The following is a 7,755-nucleotide window of genomic DNA, read 5'->3' on the forward strand; positions in this document are numbered from 1 at the left end:
GAGGAGTGAATTTAAGAGTTAAGAGACTGATGCAATAGTCCAAGTAAGACTAGTATAGGGACAGTGGGAATGGAGGGAAGTAATTGGACTCAAGATAAATCTGAAGGTAATACTAATAGGCCTTGAAGATGGACTGGGTGGGGGGGAAAGGAGTGATGGTGAAGATGGTGTGGTGGTGTCCTTTCCCTGAGGGAAGGAACACTAATGGAGAAGCAAGTCTGATGGGGGTGGGGCATAGAAAATGAATTTGCTTATGGTTAATTGCTCTTCTGTGTACTGTGGACCATGAGACAGCCAGGTGAAAATAATCTAGTTGGAAATGTAATCATGGAGTTCAAAGGTAAGTATAGGAACAATTTTTCTAACTAAGTATTGTCCAAAACAGGATTGTTAATGGTTTCATAAAAAGTAATCTATTAGTTGATCATAATTGTGACAGTTCTCTTACTGTTGGACATCCGTATTATTTTTAGCTTTCTATTGTTAGTAAATATTGTTAAGTACTGGTTAGGTGCCTTTTAAGATAAGACAAATGCTTAGAAAGATTAAGTAGCCCTGGTAGAGTGGCTCATGCCCGTAATCCCAGCACTTTGGGAGGCCAAGACAAGAGGATCCCTTGAAGCCAGGAGTTTTGAGACCAGCCTGGTCAACAAATTGAGACCCTGTCCCAATTTAAAAAATTTAAAAATTAGTCTGGCTTGAGACCAGTAGTTGGAGATTACAGTGAGCTATGACCTCTGCATTCCAGCCTGGGTGACTGAGTGAGAACCAATCTCTAAAGAAAAGAAAGAAAGAAAGATTAAGCAATTCTATTATTTTGCCAAAGCTTTGATAGCAGTGAGTATTATTAATCTGCCAAACAGCTGGGAGAAATATAGTCCTTAAGTGTTATTCTTTAATACTTATTGCACAAGTAATTCACATGACCTTGGACGATCTACTTAATTACTTTAAATATTTGTTTCTTTATTATTATTATTATTATTATTATTATTATTATTATTATTATTATTTTATTATTATTATTATTATTATTATTATTATTATTATTATTATTATTATGTTGAGACAGGGTCTCACTCTGATGCCCAGGCTGGAGTGCAGTGGTGTGATCTTGGCACACCGCAACCTCTGTGTCCTGGATTTGAGCAATTCTCGTGCCTCAGCCTCCCGAGTAGCTGGGACTACAGGTGTGTGCTGCCACACCCAGCTAATTTTTGTATTTTTAGTAGAGACAGGGTTTCACCATGTTGGCCAGGCTGGTCTCAAACTCCTGACCTCAAGTGATCCGCCCACCTTGGCCTCCCAAAGTGCTGAGATTACAGGTGTATGCCACCACGCCCAGCCTGTTTCTTCATTATGAAATGGAAATTAAAATGTTAAGAATTAGATTATTCATGTAAAATATAGTGTTTAACACTATATGTAGCATATAATGCTCTAAAATTATTATTGTAATACATTCATTGTAGAAAAATTGTAAAACAAAGATAAACCAAAGTAAGAAAGATATTTCTTTTTTTTTTCTTTTTTTTTTTGAGACCAACCATAGCTCACCATAGCCTTGACCTCCCAGGCTCAAGTAATCCTCCCACCTCAGCCTCCCAAGTAGCTGGGACTACAGGTGCACGCCACCACACCTAGCTAATTTTTAAACTTTTTGTAAAGACAGGCTATTGCCCAGGCTGGTCTTGAACTATGTTGCCCAGGCTGGTCTTGAACTCCTGGGCTCAAGCAATCCTCCCACCTCAGCTTCCTAAAGTGCTGCAATTACACATATGAGCCACCACACCTGGCCAGAAAAATATTCTTAATCCAGAGCTATTACCATGAATATTTTGTTGGTCCTCCTTTCCTATAGTAATATGTGCATATGATTGTTAACCAAAAATAAAGCAAGTTATAAACCCATATGTTGGCCGGGCACAGTGGCTCATACCTGTAATCCCAGCACTTTGGGAGGCTGAGGCAGCGGATCACTTGAGGTCAGGAGATCGAGACCAGCGTGGCCAACATGGTGAAACTCCGTCCCTGCTAAAAATACAAAAATTAGCCGGGCATGGTGGCAGATGCCTGTAATCCCAGCTACTCGGGAGGCTGAGACACAAGAATTGCTTGAACCCAGGAGGCAGAGGCTGCAGTGAGCTGAGATCCTGCCACTGCCCTCCAGCCTGGGCAACAGAGTGAGATTCTATCTAAAAAAAAAAAAAACAAAACAGGCTGGGCACGGTGGCTCACACCTGTAATCCCAGCACTTTGGGAGGCCAAGGTGGGAGGATCACGAGGTCAGGAGTTCAAGACCAGCCTGGCCAAAATAGTGAAACCACATCTCTACTAAAAATACAGAAATTAGCCGGGCATGGGCGCGCGCCTGTAGCCCCAGCTACTTGGGAGGCTGAGGCAGGAGAATAACTTGAACCCAGGAGGTGGAGGTTGCAGTGAGCCATGATCTCGCCACTATACTCCAGCTTAGGCAACAGAGTGAGACTTCATCTCAAAAAGAAAACAAACAAACAAAAAAAACTTTATGTAAAATGTTTGCCTTGCAGGCCTCTTTGTGGCCTTTAGTGCTATACCTGGTCAGGTCACTTATCTTCTGGAACACTATCTCCTTGTTTTCCATTGTTTATTTTCTCCACATCCTTTGAGATCAACATACAGAAATCAACTATATTTCTATACCTTTGCAATGGACAATCTGAAAATGAAATAAGAAATAATTGCATTTATGAATAGTATAAAAAATCCATAGAAATAAATTTAACAAAAGAATTGCAAAATTTGCATTGTGAAAACTACAAAACGTTGAAAGAAATTAAAGACCTAAAGAAATGGAAAGATAGCCTATATTCATGGATTGGAAGACAGAATTTTGTTAACATGGCTATGATCCCCAAATTGGTCTACACCCAGTCTCTATTAAACACAGTCTCTATTAAGATTCCAGCTGGCTTGGTGCAGAATCGACAAGCAGATTCCACAAGACATACGGAAATGCAAGAGGCATAGAAAAGCAAAAACAGACTTGGAAAAGAACAAAGCTGAAGAAGTCACACTTCCCAGTTTCAAAACTCACCAAAAAGCTGGAGTAATTAGGGCGGTGTGCTACTGGCAAAAAGACATAAAGAGAAACATCTCTGTTAACTACCTCAAGAGGTCAGTGTCACAATTTAGTGCTGGACCACTAGCTTCTCAGATAATTGGCCTTAAGGAGTTTCCCCTCTTCATTATAACTTTTCTTTCAATTTGGGGGAAAAAAAACTACATGTAAATAATGCAAAATAATACAGAACAGTGTGAAGCAGAGTCAGGATTCCCATCTCTCCATCAAGTGTATTTCTTTCTAATGTATGTTTGATTTCTAACTGACTTTAAAAATCATTTTGTGGGGCCAGGCAGGATGGCTCACACTTGTAATCCCAGCACTTAGGGGGGTCTGCAGGTAGGAGGATTGCTTGAGCCCAGGAGTTTGAGATCAGCCTGGGAAACATAGCAAGACCCCATCTCTACACACACACACACACACACACACACACACAAATTAGGCATGTGGCTCTTGCCTGCTGTCCCAGGTATTTGGGAGGCTGAGGTGGGAGGATTGTTTGCGCCCAGGAGGTCAAGGCTGCAGTGACCTGTGATTGCACCACTGCACTCCAGCCTGAGAGAAGAGCAAGACTTTATCTCAAAATAATAAATTATTATTATTATTTCGTGTGATTTTAATTAATTGCTGTTTCTGTGGTGGTGGATAAGTATGTAGTTTTTTTTGCTTTTTTTTTGAGATGGAATCTCACTCTGTCGCCCAGGCTGGAATGCAACGGTGGGATCTTGGCTCACTACAGCCTCCATCCCCTGGGTTTAAGCGATTCTCCTGCCTCAGCGTCCCGTGTAGCTGTGATTACAGGCGCTCGCCACCACATTCAGCTACGTTTTATATTTTTAGTAGAGACGAGGTTTTGCCATGTTGGCCAGGCTGGCCTCAAACTCCTGACCTCAGGATGATTGGCCGCCTTGGCCTCCCAAAATGCTGAGATTACAGGCGTGAGCCACTACTCCTGCTTCACAAACTCCATTTCGCCTTTGGCAGAGGACATGTTTTCTTTCTTCATGCCCTCTGGATATGATAGAGGTCCCCAAGCTTCTCCTGGCTACCACTTGCTCTGACCTTATACATGTTGGGTTTTGCTCTTAAAGAGGACAGCAGGAAGAAAGGTTGGTTTCAGAAACCAAGAGGGTTGGCAGTGGATGGGTAGACTTTGTCACGGAGTCCACAGAGCTCAGCTTTTGAACCTCTGAGAAGTTTCATTTCTTCTGCAGAAAGAGTACGATTGAATTCAAGTTTGCCTTTAGAATTGCACTGAATAAAATACTGCACACTAAAGGAAAGCTTATTTTCTGCATGGTTGTCTTTTCAAAGACAATATTCAAAGCATGTTTCCTAGAGATTGTGTGGATGAGGGTGAGCTGGCTGAGGCATCACTCAAGCTAGGGGTGGTGTGTAAGAAGCACGAGGAGCCACAAGAGGCACCTCCTATAGTCAGCTAAGGGCTTCCCTTTCTGCGCCCAGCTTTTGGGTGAAGAGTGATTTTTTTTTTTTTTTTTTTGAGACGGAGTTTCGCTCTTGCCCAGGCTGGAGCGCAACAGCACGATCTCAGCTCGCCACAACCTCCCTGGTTCAAGCGATTCTCCAGCCTCAGCCTCCCGAGTAGCTGGGACTACAGGCATGCACCACCACACCCGGCTAATTTTGCATTTTTAGTAGAGACAGGGTTTCTCCACGTTGGTCGGACTGGTCTTGAACTCCCGACTTCAGGTGATCCGCCTGCCTGGGCTCCCAAAGTGCTAGGATTACAGGCGTGAGCCACTGCGTCCGGTGAAGGGTGATTTCTATTAGACAAATCTGCGCTTCAGTCATGGAATAATAGAGGAACTTGTTTTCCTGCTACAGATTCCTGAGTAGAATTGCTGTAAGAGTCCACTTCTGGACTCAGGGCAAGTCCAAGACCAGTCTATGTAGAAAGGCTGAGGCAAATGGGAAAGATCTGACAGCTAGTTACATATATTCTGACATAGTCCCCCCATAATGGCTTTTAGTGACACATGTGCTGATAGAATTCTAAACCTCTAGAATTCCCCTGCTGGTGATGCTGGTGTCTTCTCTCGTGCTTGACTGTACAGGGTAACCTGATGCAGAATGCTGCAAGTGTGTTGAGAGCTAAAACACTGTGAAAACTCTTGCTAGGAAGGTTGGGCTTGGCGTGACTTGCTCCAGTAGGAATCCTGGGTAGAGATTTTTAGCTTTAATTAAACGGTACATCCAGAGCCAAGGGTGACTCTCAACTCAGGTAGTTCTACAGGTCAGATGTGAATTTACCAAATCTCCCGATTTGTTTATTTGTTTTGTTTTGTGTTTTTAGAGAGAGGGTCTTGCTCTGTCACTCTGGCTGGAGTGCAGTGGTGTGATCACAGCTCACTGCAGCCTCAAACTCCTGGGTTCAAACAATCCTCCCACCTCAGCTTCCCAAAATACTGGGATTACAGACATGAGCCATTGTACTTAGCCAAATCTCCCAATTTAGAAACTCCTCTGTAAAGGGTTTGGGTCTGAGCTATATGTTTGGTTTTTTTGTTTGTTTTGTTTTGAGACGGGGTCCCACTCTCTTGCTCAGGCTGGAATGCAGTGTCACAATCTTAGCTCACTGCAACCTCCACCTCCCGGACTCAACTGATCCTCCCACCTCAGCCTCCTGAATAGCTGGGACTACAGGGGCACACCACCATGCCCAGCTAATTTTCCTGGGGGGGTGGGGTGGGGACTTTCTATAGAGACAGGGTCTTGCCATGTTGCTCAGACTGGTCTTGAACTCCCGAGCTCAAGCAATCTACTTGCCTTGGCCTCCCGAAGTGCTGGGATTACAGGCGTGAGCCAAAGCACCCAGCCCGGAGCTGTATGGTACTTCAAACGCCGATACACCAGCCCCCGACACTCTGATTGGTATTCCTTTAATTCATCAAACTCCATGTGCAATAAATGACTGAGTGTTGAAACTGTTCTTTTTTGTTTGCCCGATCGGTAGATGGCCACTTGTTGTAACTTTTTTTTTTCATTCAGGTTTCTATTTTTATTCAACTATAAGCAAACAGCACAATTAATGCAATGTTCAGCAACTCCAGACCAGCTTTTCTTACCTCCATGAAGAACGATCAATTTAACAAACACAGATCTAAGGTTTCCTCCCAAGCTGTCAGCGAGCGCTGCTGCCGGTCTAGATGGCCATATCCCAATGACAGCAAAGCCATTCTCCCTACTGCTTCTTCCAGGATTGCTCTTTAAAGGGACCAGAGCAACATATTGATGCCTATTGAGGTATCTGAGATGCACCGTGTTGGGGGTTAGCCTCAATGCCAGCCTCTGGTTGTCTAGGTGAGTGACATCACCATAAAAACACATTGTGTACCATTCTGAACTCAGGATTACAAAGGCAGAGGCAACCAATCTTTTTTTTTTTTTTTTTTAACATCCCTTAAAGATTCTTTGATGCTTTGCTCTATCACTGTAGACCTGGTTATTTTCCCCCCAATTTTTTCTTTTTTACATTCTTTTACATTTCTTTTTTACATTTTACATTCCTTTTTACATTTAATCTGGGTTGCTATTTTCAGATTAACAATTTGATGACCCCATCACAGTACCAAAATATCCCCCCAAAATGAAGTTCAAATTTGATCAAAACATAAATCAGAGTGAGTGAGTAAAATTATAAAGGCCAGGCAGCAGGAAAAGTCACCCTCAACCACCATCTGACTGGTCAGGTCTTGCCTGTGCCAAAGGGGGCAGGAAGAGGAGAAATCTATTATACATTGCAACACTGAACTGGGGAACATGGCTTGGGGCCTCCAGGACAGTTCAGGTCCCCAAGCTAACCCCCTACTTCCCAGACAGCTGCTTGTACAGTTTGGGCACATAGTCGTCCCACTCAGCCTGGTAACAGGTGCCGGCCACCAGGGCCCCGAGCTCGTACTTTTTACGGAAGGACGCCACCTTCTGGTCTCCAGATCGGTTGCTGAGGATGGGCTCGTCACACTTTAGTGGCCTGTCCTGCTCATAAACCAGCCAGACATAGCAGTGGAGACCTGTGCCCTTGGGGAGGCCCCGAGCCCACATAATCGGAGAGGACTGTGCCACTGCTGATGTCATTGCCCTTCATGTTGACCACCAGGAAATGATGCCATTCTCTGTATTTGGGATCCTTCCTGCTGGGAGCATCCGGGTCTGTCAGGACCAAGGTGTAGAGCTTCCCTGAATCAAGACCATCCCACGAAATGCTGGTGGGTCTATTCTTAACCTGGGTGGGCGTCAGCACTTTGCCCAGCTCGTCCACCGCCGCCTGGGCGTAGGTGACATGCAGCAGGTGCTGTGGCTGCTCGTCCATTTCTTGCAGGCTCAAGGGCCCCGACCACTTGCTGAGGTCCACCGGCATGGCGAGGCCAAGCAGAGCATGCAGCTGGGAGTGCCGCAGTAGGCCAGGCGCGGGTGGCAACAGCGACACGGAGAGCTCAGCACACTGGCCCGGGAAGGCGCAGACCCCACTTTTTGTAACTTTATAATTACTTAATTTTATTTTTTTAAAGCTTATTTTGGTGTTATTCAGTATATAGTGTTTTACTGAGCTTCTGCAAATGCCATCGCGATAATAGTTTTGTTTTCTTGAACAAAAAACCAAAATAAATTTCAAATGTTAAAGCAATGGAATC

At 44.2% G+C, this 7,755-nt stretch overlaps 1 pseudogene; it reads right to left on the minus strand.

Annotated features, from left to right (window-relative positions):
- Positions 1-6,868: 6,868 nt before the first annotated feature.
- LOC116483596 (phosphatidylethanolamine-binding protein 1-like) lies at positions 6,869-7,676 on the minus strand (annotated as a pseudogene).
- Positions 7,677-7,755: the final 79 nt, after the last annotated feature.

Source organism: Hylobates moloch, unplaced genomic scaffold (genome assembly GCF_009828535.3).
Source record: "Hylobates moloch isolate HMO894 unplaced genomic scaffold, HMol_V3 SCAFFOLD_15, whole genome shotgun sequence".
Classification (NCBI taxonomy): domain Eukaryota; kingdom Metazoa; phylum Chordata; class Mammalia; order Primates; family Hylobatidae; genus Hylobates; species Hylobates moloch.